The 18983-nt window shown below is 43.8% G+C and overlaps 1 long non-coding RNA gene across 1 annotated transcript in view; it reads left to right on the top strand.

Moving 5' to 3' along the window:
- The first annotated feature begins 3028 nt into the window (after nt 1–3028).
- LOC138547570 (uncharacterized) overlaps nt 3029–18983 on the top strand; it is a 41681-nt gene continuing 25726 nt past the window's right edge. Inside the window, exons 1-4 of the long non-coding RNA XR_011291410.1 lie at nt 3029–5831; nt 17180–17319; nt 17419–17492; nt 17587–17687. This is a non-coding gene — a long non-coding RNA (uncharacterized lncRNA). The remainder of the gene's footprint in view (nt 5832–17179; nt 17320–17418; nt 17493–17586; nt 17688–18983) is intronic.

Genomic DNA, 18983 nt, shown 5'->3' with positions numbered 1-18983 from the left:
ACACCATAGTAAGATGTGTGTGTATTGTTATATTTAAAGTTTAATTACACTTTATCAATATAGTACCCAAGTACAGATGTTTCAATAGAATTTATAGGTTAGTCATTTTACAGTGCATACAAAAGAAGTAACATGGATTGATTATTAGTTATGTAAGCGTGTTCTTATTTTCATTGGATGTCATGGCATTATGAGCTCATGAAGTTGTAACAAAGTGATTCTGCGTTGTGTAATTCTGGAACTATAGTGTTGGAGTTAGTTTGTGTCTGTCCTCTGACAGAGCCTGCTGTTGCGTACAGTTGTACCAATAAATATAATTAACCTGTTAAAGCGTGTGAAGGTCTTCTTAACAATACGCTCTGTTGAAATATTATTTAAAAAACATTGATGAACTTTTCCAGAAATTCAAATTTTTGAACTAATCAAGCTTTTGAAAAGTACACAAACCATAGAAAAGTACGTATGCACACAAATATACATTTCCCATCTGTGAAAGGTAGTGAACAAAAAGCGTGTGTTGCAAACTCTCATCTCAAAGTGGGGAAAAAAACCACAGAACAGGTTATCATGCCATGTTCTTTCTGGAGAGGAGCGCCTGCTACCTTTTTTGAAACACAAATACATATATATATATACATGTTCCCTCTGGTGCCAACCAACATGTGCTCCGCCGAGGCAGTGAAGGCTCCCACTTGAACGTAAACCTCTATGGGACACCCACCAACCCCCTTTCCGGAGCAATCAATTCATCCATGTTCCCTATTGGCCCTGTTTCCAGAGCGAAGATCGAGGGTATGGAAGCCTATATGCACGGTGTAGAATCTTCGTAGTGAGTGGTCGCTGAGGGCTCCCCTCCGCTCAGGTACGTAATGTGCATTGCCACTTAGCATTTTAGAGGGAAAGAGCCTAGTCTGTTATCAGGTTTGAAGATTAAGCACAGTTGCAGGTCTTTGAATAAACACTCACCCCAGTTCAGGGTCGGGCCGGATCAAGGGGTCAACCCCCACAGTTCCTGTAATTAACCAACCCGCTCAGAGGGAGGAGATTCACCCAGTATTTATTATGCTTGTAATGCTCATATTAATGTAATGTATTCCACTTCAGTAGAGGTTTATCATGTAGTTCAGAGTGCGACTCTTACGCAGCTTGCTGCCTTCTGCAGACTGCGTGCTGCATTGTAACACCTAGCCCGCCCAACACTGTAGTCAACTCCTGCTCCATGAGGAAGCAGAAGGAGCATCTCTACAGCTGCGTTTTCTCTTCAAACTGCAAGAGGAAAAAAGAGGGAATCCAATGTCCCGGTCTACTTGAGCTGTTTAAAAAGAAACAAACCAGACCAATCGAAGCTGGAGAGGCTCAAGAGGGGTGGGAGGGTGCCAACAGTCACCTTTTTGGCGTCAGGCGAAGGCTCCCCGGGCTGCATCCTGAACTGTACTGACAGTCAACGGTGGCAGGAAAGATCAAGTGCTCAAACCGATCATGTCAGGCGGACCACACCGAACCACAACGCGTCAGCCGCAATGTCAGCCACTGCCTCAGGTCCGTGCTCTTAGCGCGAAACAGGAAAGCACCCACAAGAGCGTAAAAGGACATGTCAAGCCGCACCTCGCTCAAGAGTCACAGAAAGCAAGGCTGCCTCCGTCACTTCACTTCAACGCCATAGTCTGTCATCAGGGATGGACACTAACATTTCAAAAATATACAACCAGGTGTCCAGTAAATTAATTTAAATGTAGATAAAAAAAATACTTTTGAAACATTCAAATACAGATGGTCAACATAGAAAAAACAGATAAAGTACATATCAGTCCACATTACAGATAGATATGTTGCCAAAACAAACAAAAATAGAACATAAATTCACATGTAAAATCGCAGTGTAATTACCTGACAGCTTTATAATTATAAAGGACATCTACAGAGAATGGAGAATCTATGGAGGATTCAGTGTGAATGTACAAATCCTGCTCAATGAGCTAAAGCGAGCAAATGTATATGCCCATAATTTGCAAGATGTCTTTACCTGGGTGATTTAGGACATCAAATTGGGTTGCTGAAATTTTACATAACTGCCTGGTTAAACAAGAATAGTAATAGAACAAACTTAACACCAAGCATATTAAAAAAATTGGATCTATGTGATCACTACGACCCCCAGAATTCCATTGGCCGACGAAAATGTGGAACATTGTATTTTTAAAACCCCTTTACATCACATACATATGCAGGGGAGACCCCCACATACTACTATTATATCATATAGCCCCTCCACATAAATATGTGGTGTGATGGGGGTCTCGAAAAACTATCTGAATTTCGGGAGTCAAAATTCTGAGGGTGACATTTTGGCTATTACTGAAAAATCGGTGTAGAGTCTACGCCCGAGGCATGTTTGTCCGTCGGCAACACTTTATAAAAGATGGCTTGAATTGTGTACTTTTCACATCATCTTTTATAAACCTCGAAATATGTCACACAGTCCCCAGGTACGCCGAGCATTAAAGACGCCTCTGTGACCTGGGGAGAGGGTGGGTAAACACAAGGACAGTAACCTCTTCTGGGGTCACCAGAGGAAGTTAGTGACGACTGACAGAAGTGCCAGCCTGTGGCTGGTTGGCACTTCTATCAGCTTTCCTTGACTTAATGGCGGGCGCATCTCCCGTCGCGTCTGCAGCCGTGGCGGGATATGGTGTCTTGCCGTGGTGTGGTGGGACCGGGGAACCCCGGCAGGGCCCCTGCGCAGCCTCACTTTTTGGAGATTGCCAGGGCCCGGCCATCTTAAAACACTGGGACTGAGTCTTGGCGGTTTGCATAAAACCACAAACATTTTAGAAACTTAAGAATGACCACATATTTTTATATTTAAAATGTCGGTTATTGTGATATAAACAAGATGTCTTCTGATGTAACAGACACAGGATTCTCTGCTTTTCATTTCTCACAACCCTCACCCTAACAGTAAAATGCCTGTAAACCATAAGGCATATATAATAATTTGAACATGATGTTCTGATTGATATGAGATGTTAGCCCTTGCTCCCCTCCACCCACTGTGCACAGGAGAAGTAATGTGCTGCATATGGGAGCAGAGTTCGTAGATTATCCCCAGGCACTTGTATTTGAGCCAAAACTGCACGCCTACAAGACACATTTCGTTTGAGCTCAGTTCTCTTGTTCTGGCCAATTCCTCCTGTGCTTTATATTTAGCAGAACTTGTGGGGCATACCAGTGCCCTAATCTAGCATTCGATGTAGTGACATGTTCAAGTTAGTAGCTGGACGTCTGGAAAATGTATATTTTTAACTGCTTGTTGAAAAGCCTGAAATATGGGTTACAATAGAGCGATCCAGGAAAGGTATTCTTTATGAATTGTCAGTTTAAGGAATGTGAGGGACCTAAGGGTCTTGCCTCAGTCATAATGGGAGATTGTCTTAGCTGTAAATGTTGGATCACCAATGTGCATCCTCTTATGGGCAATGCAGAGGGCCTTGAACTGAACTCTCCTGCCCATGGTAAATCACTAGATATTTGCAGAAAATAAAATGCTGAATTTGCGTTAAGTGCACATTCAGCATGGACAAAAATCCTGAATCCCACAATGCCAAACAAGCCCCCGCTCCCCTTGTTCGGCATTATGGGTTCGAGGGTGTCCCCCCGGTTCCCTTACAAGTAAAGCTGGGACATTTCCAAGAACCATGCAGCCTTCAATTCCGAATCTGACATGAATGAATGCATTCAACATTTTCGAAATGCAAAGCTTTTGGCTTTGGCATAGAAGACTGCATGGTTCTCGGCTTTAGTATTTTAGCGTAGAACCAATCACGCTGAGCGCTGCATGAAACTGGTTTGATGTAGTTGTTCGGATGCAGAAAAAGCAATGGGAGCATGATTCATTTTATACCATTTGGACTCCGTGAAGCAAATAAGGTGCTAGGCCCTGTTGTAGCTATAAACCCTCTAAAGTCAAGATAAGGAAGGATTCTATTCAGGATCCTACTATAGTTAAGTTATGTTGCATAGGTTGGGTTTACCTGGTTCTCCAGACCAGAAAAAGATAGCTGTCATTCAAGAAGATTGAGTTTTTTGCCATGCCAAATGGAGTTTGGCTGTGTCTGTTATGACACAAAAGCTCAGTATAGTAGTGGTGGCTTGACACTTTGTGATGCAATTTAGGCTTTCTCACAATATACCCCTCGAGTACAAAAGGAGAGATTGAGGTGAGTATTGCCCGAAAATATGGCACACCCTGGTACTCCAACATCTGGCTGCAAGAAAAATTAACCAGATATTAACATGTGGGTTAAGGCAATGGACTCTCCAAAGCAAGATACTGAACTGATACAAACAAGAAAATCAGACTGGGACTGAATAGTTCCAAGTTAGACTGGTGAGTACCTTGAAAATGAGGAAAATTACTCTTACCAAGAATATAGAAATAACAAGAAAGTAAGAAACGAATAGTCTTGTGCTTACCAAATGAGTGCTCTGGATAGGTGTTGCAGGAGAGTTGGAAATGGAGTGACAGTCCGGGAAACACAATGTTTTGTTTTCCTATACCCACCGGCACGGGGACGCCTAAAGAGTTAATTGATCCGGGCGCTGTTCCGCTGGTGTCCTTTGATCCTTGCGCTGATGGGTGACAGTCCTGAATGTTCCAAAAGTGTCTTTGACAGTTCCAGAAAGAAGATATGACACAGGCGAGACTCACAAGATGAGATGTATGCAGTCTGTGAGTTTTCCGATTGTAACGACAAGCAGGTAAGACTTGTGAAATCAGATAACTGCAGTTCGTGGACGTTCCGGTTCTGGTATGAGCAGGTAAGACTTGAGAAATTAGACGAATGCAGTCCTTGGACGTTCTGGGTCTGGTATGAGCAGGTAAGACTTGAGGGATTAGACGAATGCAGTCCGTGGACGTTCCGGGTCTGATATGAGCAGGTAAAACGTGAGGGATTAGACGAGGGCAGTCCGTGGGCGTTCCGGGTCGGGTTTGAGCAGGTAAGACTTAAGAGCAATGACAAGAAGGAAACAAGGATGGTCACAAGGCGGGCCGGGAATTCAAGAAGACAAGGTACAAGGTACGTAGCTTTGAAAACAGACAAATTCAAAAGTGCCGCTGTGCACGGGGGCGCAGCTTAAGTACTGGTTACCTGACTGTACGCACAGGACGGCGCAGTAGGCCTGAGTACCTACTTGAATACCATGGCCGCCAGCGTTTCCATGGCAACCCATAGCGTTCTGTAAAAGGACGCACCAGAAATGATGCAGCACGGTTCTGAGGCTTAGCAGACAACCTCGATTTGGAACCAAAAACATTTGCTCCCGTGGGTTTACTAGGTAGGTTGTTATTGCGCAAGCTCCGTCTATGTTTATCCAACGAGGCATTCAATGGAACCCTGACAGTGTACAAGATCCCTTTGCCATTGGGAAGGGATCCAGCAGTGTCCCGGTCATATTCATGTATCTCCATCTTTGAATGAATTAGTTTTTATGTACAAGTTGCAGGGCTTGAAATTAAGATTGGATAAGAGGGAGCTAAAAAAGCTCCTGGGTCTCCAGCATTAACCTGTGACCAGGACTACTAATGGGGAACGAGGAGCTAATAAATAGCGTTTTTGTAAATCTAACATCCACATAAGATGAAAACATAATTGTGTCCATTATTTGTTACCCCTTATGCTTTACGTGTCCTAAAGATGTGTCCTAATGTAATTTTTATAGATTGTCCCAAATGTTCAGTGTGAAACTCACATAGTTGTGTTTGTTTGCAGCTCCTGGTAGATTTGTAGCTCCTGGTTGCTGTTGGTGCCAAGCTAACCAGGCTCTATGAGGTATGTTTGAGAAAATGGTTTTGAGGCGCATTTGCACCCCTTTTTTCTTTTTTGTTTGTTTTATTGATTAGAAATTAATTCAGTTTACCAGGTGGGGTTGGGTGGGCACAGCCTAATCCGTCAAGGGTTTTTTGAGTAGTTCTTGTGTTGTATTTAGTTATTTGGTCCTGTCTCCAGTTGACATCCCATTTGCACAATGGAGTGATACATTAAAATGTGCCAAATATTGGTCTGGGCGTAATGTCCCAGACAGCTGGAAGGACCTGCGTGGGTATCCACTTAATTTGTTCTCTAATTTCTGTTGTGGTAGCCTTTGCAAGTATAGAAAAAATGACGATTCGTCAAATGGTTTAAAGATTTGCACAAAACAGTTCTTTATTCCAATAAAAGGGTTCAGAAAAAGGCCTGTTGCAAATTACGTCCAATGCATTTCGATCATTTATGACCATCTTCACAGACAGTATCGAGTAAAAAAACATATATAGAAAACCATATTTAATGTAAGCATATTGCAAAACTGTAGTTGTCTTTCTGTGTTGCATGTTAAGTTTGATTTCAATTATCCATTTATATTTACCAGGCTTCTTATATCTTTACTTGGTTCTAGCCAAAGTCTGAATCTCTTTCAGTCTGGTGCACTCAGTGTATCTGTAATACATCAGTGGATTGCTGATAATCTGGTATCTTTACAACTCTTAGGTTATTATAATGTAGTTACAGTACTTCACTAAAACATTGGAAAATTAAATATGTGTCATACCTTAATGTTTGTTAGTTGGTATAGTCCAGGAGTAGGAGTCCTTAGTCAGGTACCTGCATGTTAAGATGTTTACTAATTATTGCTGATGACCACATTAGTACTTAAGAGCTCAAAGTCCATAATGTCTACGGAGAGTTAATATAACCTGAACAGGGTTTCAGCGTACAATATTTTCCATAACGTTTGCCGGCTGGACACTAGGTACGCAGAAATGCGACTGCCTGAGTGTTCCGCTTATTTATATTTGGCAAAAAGGCGCAAGTGCAGGGGAGGGGAGAAGTGCAGAGTAAGGGGGAAGTGCAGTTAACTCACATGTGTAGCCAGCGGGTGGCTCATAAGTGCAGAGAGAAGGGACTGTACGGTTGCAAATACAGACATTTTGGGGAGCCCCGAAGGCAGTCCAAGGGCAACTGGACACGCAGGAGGGGGTGACCAGTGCACGCAGCAGTCTGGTGCATCAGCAGGGGAGAGGAAGAGAGAAAGTGGAAGCGAAAAGGAAGGTCTTGAATTGCTTCCAGAACTGGAGGTGGTTCTGCTCAAGTCTTAGAGAGGCAGAGAGGTTGGTACAGAGGGAGGCCACAGCCGAGGAGATAGATCTGCCCCCAACTCTCTGCATGGAGAAGCGTTTGAACCTCAGAGTGTTGGTGGTGGATGAGTGTAGAGCTCGAGAAGGAAGCTGTTTTGGAACAGAAAGTTGGAGGTAGAGCCGTCCCAGAACCCAAAAAGCCTTTTGGACGATGTAGAGGGTCTTGAACTTGATCCTTGCAGCCATGGGGAGCCAGTGAAGAGATTTCAGAGCTGGAGAAATATGATCCCTGGGCTTGAGGCCAAGGACAAGTCTTGCAGTCCTTTTTCTGGATAAGTTGTAAAGGTCGAAGAGTAGAGGCAGGAAGATTTAGAAAGAGGCTGTTGCAATAGTCCAGCCTAGAGAGGACCAGAGCTCTAGAGACAGTGAGCTTCTGGGGGAAAGTGAGAAAAGGAAGATTACGTCTGAGGAAGTACAGCTTATAGTTTGACTTAGAAATATCGGAGATGTGAGGAGAGAAGGAGAGGGTGGAGTCGAAGATGACACCAAGATTCTTCGCCTCACAGGAAGGAGCAGGAAGAGGGCCCAGAGTGGGCGGCCAGATGGAGAGAGAGGAAAGGAGGATGCAGGTGTCCCAATGAGGAGGATCTCAGTCTTATTGACATTAAGGCAGAGATCATTGGCAGCACACCATTTCTGAATTCCGGGCAGACAGTCTGGTATGAGAGAAGAAGCCGAGGTGGCTGAGGGGAGCCTGAAAGAGAGTGTCATCCACATAACATTGAAAATTGGAGCAGAAAGTAGCGATGTGGTGGGCAAGAGAAGCCAGGTAGTGGTTGAAGAGCCAGGGAGAGAGGTTAGACCACTGAGGAACAACACAAGAGATAGACGAGAGAAAAGACCGCTGTTGGACCTGAGAGGGCCAGTCGGTGAGAAAGGAGGTCAACCAGGCCAGGGCCTGATCAGTAATACCAAGTTTGTCCCAGAGACTTTTGAGCAGGATGGCATGGCTGACCGTGTCAAAAGAAGAGGATAGATCAAGGAGAATGAGGACAGAAAGGAGATTAGAGTCCAGATAAGAGAGCAAGTCTTCACGGGTGTTCAGGAGAGCCGTTTCCGTGCTTCTGGCAGCTCTCCATGACCAGACTGGTGGTCATGGAGGAAACCAACAGATTCAGTATGCAGATTAAGCTGGGAGATGGCCAGCTTTTCTAAGAGTTTGCCCAGGAAAGGAGTGATGGCGATCGGGTGATAGATAGCCAGAGAGGAAGGATCGGCCGAGATCTTCCTTAGTAGGGGGTGCACAAGAGAGTGCTTAAGGGGAAGGGGAAAGTTCCAGTGGCAAAAGAGTGATTGCAGAAATCCTCCAAAGCTGGAGCAAGGGTGTCAATGTGGTCCTTGATAGTTCTGGATGAGCAGGGCAGAACCTGTTTTGATGAGACTTTCATAGATCAGACTTGTCTAGAAACATTGTCGGGGGTTAACAGGGGAAAGTAGGCGAAAGGAGAGACAGCCTCAGACAGGCCAGGAGTGGTAGAGGAAGAGAGGGTAGACAGGATGTGCTGAGTTTTAGTAGTGAAATGAGAGTCCAAGGCCGTGCAGAGGGCCTGGGAGGGAACAGAAGAGGTAGAGACTGCAGCAGAATTCCAGAAGGGTTGCAAGTGAGGAATATTCCTCGAGTTTTTTCTCGGCAACCCGAGGTTCAAGACAAAATTTAGCGAAGTAGGAAACAAATTCTCACGGGACTGGGTCATCTTAATTATAGAGACCGCCCAAGAAGAAGCCGGTTTGCAAAAAACAGAACTCCAAGAACTGGAGGAAAAAATCACCAAAGATTCAGTAGTTCCAGACATTAAACAACAATTAGACAAAATGAACGAGGAAATTGAAAAATTCAAGAACTTTACTATCAACAAGAACATTTGGAAACTTAAGAACGATATACAAAACTATAAAGAAGAAAAAACGTACCCATACCTCGTAGACGGCTTCTATCAACAAATGAATAACAACTTGACCACTGGAGGATTTAACCAACGTCGTCCCCGAAGGAAATTCTTAACCTTCTCCAATAGCTCTAACAGCAGTGATTTAGATACAACCAACTCTGGCCCTTCCACTTCAAGCGGACAACAACAATTATTTCAAGAGCGAGTGAGACGAGGGAGAAACAGACCACCTGGACCCCACAGGATGCGAGCCCGCCAATGGATACCACCAACACAAACATGGTGATCCCTATTTACAATCTAAGTGACCATGTCCTCACCAGAGATGAGATAGAAGTACTTAGCAAAGGGGTAAGCTTCATTTCAAAAACCAATGCCGACCGTTTTACTACTGAGGTCGAAGTTAGAAAATGTTTCAGAACAATCCGACTCAAATATTTATTTCGGGACGCTGCTGAACGTACACCTCCCACATCAACGGGCCTCAAACGACCTTCTTCCTTTGCCACTTTGGCATCCATGATATGCCCAGAAATTCTAACCTTTGAGAACAAGATCCTGAACGATCTAACCCCACTGTTTGGTAAAAATACACATTACTCTGACAACCTTACTAAAACACAAAGAACTGCATTAAAAACACTTGAGGCTAATGATTCCTTTTTGATTAAACCAGCACTGCAGCCGCGACTTCACTCTCAGCTTTCAGGAAAGTGCTCAAAACTACACTCTTCAACTAACACGGCCCTTCCTCTCTTTCCCCTGCCTCTCCATCCCGTCCTCTCCTGTACTTCTTATGTAACTATGTATAAATGTACCATGTAGCTAAGTATGTCTCTTGTAATAGCACCTCAATGCCTCAGGACTGTAGTGCGCCATTTTCTGTAATTAAGCATGCTGTCTTGTAACAGCGACTCGATGCCTCAGGGCTGTTGCACGCTTTATAAATGTTAATTAATAATAATAATAATTGCAACGCTCTCCTAGTAGGCACCTCTGCAAAAAATATCAAAACTCCAGACCATCCAAAACAATGCCCTCTGGGCTGCTACCAGCATCTGTAAAAGGGAACATATCTCGGCCACCAGGAAACTTGCCCACTGGCTCGCCATAAAGGAACGCATCATCTTAAAATCTCTCGCCCTCACACACAAATGCTTCCACAACACTGCCCCCCCTTTACCTCTCCCAGAAATTTGTCAAACCCAACACAGACAGACCTACCAGAACGGCCTACACTAACCTTTTCACTATTCCAAAAACTGAGGGCCAGTGCAGGAGGATCTAGCTTCCCCTTCACTGCTGCGACTCAATGGAACTCCCTTCCACCGCATCTGAGGAGCACTGAATCGCACACAGCCTTCCGGAAAGCTATCAGAACTTTGTTGTTTGTATAAAAGAGGCCTCCTAGACTCTGTTGCCCCCTTCTGTTGTCTTTCACTCCACCCATGCACTTGTACTTCTCTGCAATGTTTTGATCTATGATTATGCATCACAAAAACCTACCATGTACCTGCTTCATTTCATTATGTTTAGGTTTCTGCTCCCTGTAACGCATGAGCAAGCCTTCGTACCTTGTAACCAAGACACAAACCCTAAAACCATGTAACTAAGACACTTTCTTGCAACCACGCCTCGATTAACCTGGGCTGTTGTACGCTTTACAAATCCAGTAAAATAAAATAAAAAATACCGGCACCCTACGCACGAAGCTAGTCTAATCGCTAGAAGGTACCTTGACACCATGGAAATGGCAGCGGTGCATGGTGCAACTGCTAATAACCTAAAACTATTTCTTACGTCTTTTGCGTCGAATCTAGATAGAAATGTGACTGTTAGCATGTACCGCACCTAGATGGAATCCCACAATTGCAAGGACAGCAATGCCAACTAACCAACCAACTAACAATTCCATCCCTCTGTATACACTTCTCACACTATAACCAACCACAAGCCTAAAACGCAGCAATCCGCACAAACTTCACAACAATGCAACAACAAAACAAACCACACATAGACTTGCACAAGAGCACACGACGACTACGGACCATAAAACACCCCAAGCCCAGCCAACGGACCCACCAGGCTGAGGCTGCCAACAGAACATCACTGCTCTTTTGCACTTTTCCAGCTTATTCCCACTAACCCACCCCCTCTCATCCCCTTTTTCAGAGCCGCCAGAGCGCCAGGTGACCACTTCGGTGGTGATAGTCCGCGGTACAAATGTCCTTTAACATTAACAGACAAAGGCGGCGGGATTGTTCTATGTCGCACAATCGGTATGAAACAAATAAAAAAACACATTGAGAACAACCTTTTCTATAAAATGATTGATGCAAACCCTACCACCAGACTAACTTTTGAGATTCACAGCCTCATGACTCATGCACATAATGAATGCTGGATTGATGACGATGAGATGGCATTCTTGACTAAAAAACACCCTACCATCCCAGCGTTCTATCTACTACCGAAAATCCATAAGAACGAGAAGACACCACCTGGAAGACCCATTGTCTCCGGCACAAACTCCACCCTTGAGTCTTCATCTATCTATGTAGACTGCTTCCTACGTCCTTTTTGTTTGAAAAATTAAATCCTATATACAAAACACCACTTCAATGATTACCATCTTGAAGAATTTGCCGACTGAACCAAATGACATACTTGTCACTTTAGATGTGGAATCACTGTAGACGAGTATCCCACAAAACAAATGCCTAGATATCCTCAAAATTTACTTAGACAAAAAAACATCCACCAGAGTCCCGACTGAGTTCCTCCTAGAATGTAGGAGAATAGCCTTGACCGAAAACTTCTTTATTTATAAAGAAACATTTTTCAAACAATGCCATGGAACTAGCATGGGCGCAACGTTCGCGCCCGATCTGGCTAATCTCTATATAGACAATTTTGAGGAAACGCATATCTTTAGCACAGACGATCCTTTCAGACAAAATATTGCTGATTGGCATCGCTATATCGACGACGTGTTTGTCATCTGGAGAGGCACAGAGAACCTCCTTTCTGATTTCTTAACTGGTTGAATCTACGTAATGCTGCAATTAAATTCACCATACTTTCCAACAAAGCCAGGATACCTTTTTTAGACCTTGAAACTTAGAGAACAGAGGATACCGTCCTTGTAACAACTCTATACCGAAAACCTACCACCAAAAACACTTTACTTATGTTCTCAAGTTTTCATCCTGCAAGCCTTAAAGAAAACTTACCTTACAGACAATTCCTTCGTTTGAGACGCAACTGCTCGTTCCTATCAGATTTTGACATTCAGGGTAAAGACCTCACCTCTCGACTGAAAGAACGTGGCCTTACATCATCCAGCGGGCTCAAAAGAGAGCAAGACACACAAATAGAGAACTGCGTCTCACCCCAAGACCAAGAGTAGACAAACCAGATAAAATGACATGTTGTGACTACCTTTTACATTTATCAGCAACCAAGTGAGAAAAACTGTCCTCCAACAGTGGAATATCCTACACAGTGACTCATTTACACCCGAAAAACCGTGGTTTGCGTTTGAAAGATCCAAACATCTGAAAGACATCTATGCCATACATATGAAGAACCAAAACCTACACCAAACCCCCAAACCACTCGGTGGCATCTATCTCCAGTAGTTGGTCATTTTAAATGTGGGGGTGTTAAGTTGCAGAAATACACTCTGGACACGTTGTAGCAGGTCAACACGTTTTATTGAAAGATAGATCCGTTACCAGGGAGAAAGGCCCCCAGCCAGGGACACCACAACTGTCCTCCTCTCTTCCACCTGCTCCAACCCCCACTACTCTAGAACCTAGAACTATTACCGAAAAAGATAGCAGTTAGGTTCCAAGATAGCAGTCAGGTTCTACAGTAACTAGGCTACATGATGCATAGAAGATGCATGATAAACAACAACAGAGAATAGATGACTATGTCACATGTGTGACACCTAGCTCCTCCTAACACCTTTCCTTTTCTAAACAAAAACAAACAAAAAAAACCAAAAAAATATATATAATGTGCACTGCACAATGAACTGCTGAGTAATGAATGATATAGAAAGTGGTGATTAAAGTTGAGACCTGTGAAACCAGATCCCTTAGGATACAGTTAAATCAACCTCCATTCGTCTCCTTAACATTCTTGCAGAGCGCTACCCTCTCTTTGTTCCAGATCCCACCTCCTTTGACCAAAACAGAAGAACCAAGGTCTTTTACAACTTGTTTGGGCTGAGAAAATAGTGAAGCCCTTTTGCGTACCTTGGTGGGAAGTCTGACCTTTATCCAGTCACCCACCCCAAGTCTGAAATGTCTGCAAGCATTCTTTTGATCATACCGCTCTTTAGATCTGACTCCATACTCAAATATTCTCCCCCTCACCTTCTCCAAATCCACTCCTACTAACTTAGATCTACCCATCCAGCCAGGACATATGTGTGAATTAGGTTTTCTCCCCCTCAGTACCTCAAACGGGGGAACACCTGTGACGCTATGGGGAGCTAGTCTGTATTGAAATGTTCTTTCCATCACTGTTCTTATCCAATCGCCACCAGTGGCTACAGCGATACTAATGGCATCCATGAGTGTCCGGTTGAAGCGTTCTACACACCTATTGGTCTGGGGGTGATATAATGATGTGTTCACTTGTTCTATTCCATGACTACTCAAGAACTCTCTAAATTCCCTGGACACCAATTGGGAGCCATTATCAGACAGACATTTTCTGGGGAATCCTTCTCTCCAGAACAACTGTTCCATAAATTTTATGATATGGCTGCTAGAAATGTCTTTTAATACGCAGACTTCAGGCCATTTCGACAGCAGGTCCATAACTACCAACACATAGCTGTCTCTTCCACCTCTAATATTAAATGGACTCAACAGATCTAGAGCAATCTCGTCCCACGGAACCCTAGGGGACTTCCTCACAGTCATGGGCACTTTCTGTACCCTGAGTCCTTTATTTCCTTCAATACAATCATTGCAATCATTGACCTGTTCCTCAGTATCTTTGTCAACACCAGGCCACCAGAACTCTGACCTCACCAAACCTTTAGTTCTGGCAATCCCCAAGTGTCCAATATGGGCTAAATCTATTATTAAATTTCTCATCTTGAAAGGTACCACCATTTGATGTCCCCTATGCAAGTAACCATTATCGACCCATAGTTCTTCCTTCATCCATCACCAAAGTCAACAGTTTTTGGTAAGTGGCATTTTCACCACAAGCAGTATCCCAATCGTCCTTTAATGTCTCATGTACCTGAAATATCTCCACATTCTCCTCATGACTCGAATGACGATCTCCAATTCGATATTCCCTCTGCACTGATCTAGATAAGACATCAGCAACTATATTGGTCTCACCATCTACATGAAGCATAATATAATGTAGACCTTGCATCGAAGTCACCCACTTCATGATGCGCCTGGAGACTCCTTCCAGGCCACCTTTGGTGAAAATCCCAACCAAAGGCTTATGGTCAGTACAAATCGTGAACTCCCTGCCCCACAGAAACCTTTTACATTTTTCCACTCCCCAGACACACGCTTGCGCTTCCTTTTCTACCACTCAGTATCTATTGTCAGGTCCCTTGAGGGACCTAGATGCAAATGCAACCGTGTGCAGACCAAATTGATCCTCCTGCATCAAGACAGCACCAATACCATAGTCACTGGCATCCACGAAGAGCAAAGTACGCTTCTCTTCCTCAAAAGTCTTCACAATGGGGGCATTGACAATGGAATCTTTAATTTTCTCAAATTCTTCCTTACATAGATCATTCCACCTAAAAGTAACTCCCTTGCGAGTAAGCATTCTCATGTTTCTTGACATATCTGACAGTCCTCTGATAAATTTGCCATAAAATTCTACTAGGCCAAGGAAAGGCAAAACATCTCCCTTCGATTTTGGTGCCTCCATCCTACTTATGGTAGTGGAGTGGGAATCTTCTTCCTTGGTTACTCAGACTCAAATGTAAACAACGGGGCGAGCGGGGCGCTTGCGCTACTCACTCCGACACGGAGCCAAAAGTCAAAATCAGGTACATGTACCGTTATTCTTGGAGTTGAACGACGCTGTGCATATTTAACACCATACGCCAAAAAGTCAATGGAGGACGTGGTTCATGAAATATCTGTCAGTTCCTCTCCTCCCCTTCCGACTCCTTTCAAGCTGTGCCTTCACGGCTCCCACGCTCTGCGGCGCTCTCCTCAGCTCGCCAGTCCAGCTATTGGGGCATTATCAGGTGCATCACCTTACGAGCCTCCACTCGATAGTGGACAAGGTCCAGCTTTCCACTCCGGTCGTTTGTAACAATCTCCTCAGGTTCGCAGGGGCCGTCTCTCCCTGGGCCAGTCCTCGTCACCAATATTAAGTTGCAGAAATACACTCTGGACACGTTGTAGCTGGTCAACACGTTTTAGTGAAAGATAGATTTGTTACCTGGGAGAACGGCCCCCAGCCAGGGACACCACAACTGTGCTCCTCTCTTCCACCTGCTCCAACCCCCACTACTCTAGAACCTAGAACTAGTACCGAAAGATAGCAGTCAGGTTCCACAGTAACTAGGCTACATGATGCACAGAAGGTGCATGATAAACAACAACAGAGAATAGATGACTGTCACATGTGTGACACCTAGATCCTCCTAACAGGGTTGTTCTGTTTTCCCGCTCACTAAAGACCTTAAAGCTATTGATCTATACGGACTAAATTGGCAATATCACAGCTTCACAAACTGCAGGACGAAGTGATCATTGTATGGAATTATGTGTCCATGTGGATTAATTTACATTGGCAAATGTAAACGAGATATTTGTCAATAAACCTGCGAACACCGTTCTTGCTTAAAAAATGGCACCGAAGACAAACCCATAGTAGCCCACTACAAGGCCCTCAAATACAAGCATACTGAGCTCTTTTGGTTCGTAATAAAAACAGTGAGAAATCCCTTCCGAGGCAGAGATCGAGACTTAAATTTAAGAAAACTCGAGCCGAAATGGATCTTCCGTTTAGACTCGGTCAGAAAAGGATTAAACGTGGCGATAGAATGTTTTCTTCTTCCACTAAACTACTGCAAGAATTGTTCACTAGTGTTCCCAATAAGATTCCACACGTTTCATTTCTACCCCAGAACCGAGACCCTCTTTCCTACATCACACTTTCATGTAGAATACACAGTAAACACTTTTTGGTGCTCAACAATACAGCCTCTCTCGAGTCTCCTTCAAGTAATGTTCCTCACACTTCACAGCAAAGCCTTACATCACCTAAGTAGATGCCAGAACTGTAACTCATTTTTTGATGTTGGTTCATACCACATTGTTATGTAAAATACACTGATGTTCAGCAATAGACCTTTTCTCGCAACCTAGTATCACCATATTGCCATTGTACTGTTTCAATGTAACTGTGCTGTTTTATGCTTTGGAACAATAAACACCAGATATGTCTACAACTATGAATTATCCATGTATATGCCATAGACCTTTTGCCTCTGTCCTGCATGGCCTCTGTCCTGCATGTTTCTCGAGACCTAGTACCATTCCAACAAGCAAACATACTAGAATGATCAGGTGCCCAGATGAAATTACATTTTTGCTGTGTTTTCTCTCTCTTTTTTCGCTGTGGATGCGTGCTCTGGATTTTCGCTCTTGTATTTGTCTGCACCAAGCAGACAGGATATGCAACAGCCATGAATTCTTTATCTATGTGTAACAGCACTTCTGTGTACGACTCCACTAAAACCAGTAGACGGTTTTTAAATACCGCTTTCCCAGTAAGTCTTGCCCTCGTCCTGTCATTAAGATTTTTCTTGGCGAAAAATTAGCAGATCGTCGTGTTTCAGGCATCTCTGCGCAAACATATCCCGGCACTGTACTGGCACGACCTAACCGTGCAGCAAACAAAGATATCAGCCTTTCTCTTAAAAGTCGCCCATGGCTTTTGACGTACCGTGCACTAGTGCTCCCTATAGATATACATATCCCCAAAATACTAAATGCTCGTCAATAAAACAATATAAGTAATTGCCGGTATGACTAGTATACAGTGTACGGCTAAAAGATCATGTAGACATAAATACACATTTATATTCTTTGACTAGGAAAACCATCCCGGATGATTGCGCATGTACAGAAAACTTCCACTACAAGATTCTGTCTCCGTGACTAGATCAAAATGCCACTGGCTGCATTACTACTGAACGACACGCTTGATCTTGATGCACTAGATACTCTAATTAGGGTAAGTGCCATGATTTGTCGCTAGTAAAGCACCTTATACACATGTTTTTCACTGTCTGGATAGGGGCACAATTATAATGTACTCCGTTTTCCTTCATAGAGGTTTTTGAATTACACTGTGCCTTTTGCAGAAGCCTCCCTGGATCCATGACCCCTGTGGATACATAACTACAGGTATTTGGTTTACATTTGTTTGCCAGTACTCACCCACACATTATTTTGATCTCCCATGTACTAAAGCTATTTATTGATTACCTGACTTTTGCAGGACTGAATTCAGAAAACTACACAGAACCCTACCACGACGTGCCCTACCGGCACTATCGTACTGTTTTCAGCCCAAAGACGCCCTGTACTTACTACCCTCTGGTATGTTGACACCCACATATATATCTTAAACAGCATCCTAAACATGTTAGCACACATACACATTTGTTGTTCTGTTTCTATATTGTTTTTAGACTAATGGTCAACTGGTGAAGCATTTGCCTTATGTTCCCACACCCTGATATCAATCAGCTTTCACAAGTCCTGATGACAGTTCGGAATTCCAGAACTCTGACCTCACCAAACCTTTAGTTCTGGCAATCCCCAAGTGTCCAATATGGGCTAAATCTATTATTAGATTTCTCATCTTGAAAGGTACCACCATTTGATGTCCCCTATGCAAGTAACCATTATCGACCCATAGTTCTTCCTTCATCCATCACCAAATTTCACGACATTAAATGATTGCATCCCAGACTAGACACCCTCTTACGAACTAGAAACACAAAACATAGTGTCGACAGTCCTCCTTTCGAGATGGGCTATGTTATTAATCCATGGCTCTTAATCTATGTTGTGTATACTGTGACAAAAATATGAACTGTAAATACTTATGCCTACACTATTTTGTTGATATTATGCTTGCTGTCACCATTTTATATTTTTTACTTTGTGTTTTAGAATAAATTTTGTTTTAACTACATGAGTGCTTATGTTAGTGTAGTCTAATTATGCTACATTAACCCTCTCACTGGTGTGTGTCAACATTTACCATATCGCCCCAAGGGTGAGGTAGCTTGGACTCATACTCTTTCCTATGGCTCTCTTAGAGAGGACAGAGAGTCTGTACTGCCTTTGGAGCAGACGGTAGCCCAGTTTGTCAGGGGGTGTCCCCGAGGACCTCCACTTCCTCTTTTCCGCCCTACACTTACGTTTAAGGGTGGCGAGGTCGGAATCGTACCAAGAGTTGCACTTGGATTTGGCCTTCAAGCGGATCCGCATGACAGGGGCAAGGACATCCAGAGTGTTAGAGATAGAGCGATGAAGGTTAGAGAGGGCTGTGTCAGGGTGCGAGTCAGCCAAAGGTGCAAGAGGAGGAGAGAAAGTAGCAGCAGAAACCTCAACTGACACTTGTTTCATGGGCCGGATGACCAAGAAGGTAGGAGGCAGTGCTGGAGTCAGCTTGACCATCGGGAAAGAGAGAGAGAGAGAGAGGTGGGAAGAAAGGAGAAAGTGATCCCTCCAAGAGAGAGGAGTGGTGAGAGGGTTTGAGAAGGGGAGGTGTGAGGAGATCAGAACATCCAGGGTGTGTCCTGTAGAGTGAGTCAGGCCAGAGGGAAGAATAGAGAGAGAATCACAGAGGTTGCAAAAGAATCCTGACGAAGGGCTGGTAGCATC

This window comes from Ambystoma mexicanum, chromosome 1q, assembly GCF_040938575.1.
Source record: "Ambystoma mexicanum isolate Mex_15411 chromosome 1q, UKY_AmexF1_1, whole genome shotgun sequence".
Lineage (NCBI taxonomy): Eukaryota > Metazoa > Chordata > Amphibia > Caudata > Ambystomatidae > Ambystoma > Ambystoma mexicanum.
This window is presented reverse-complemented; position numbering and strand designations above follow the sequence as displayed.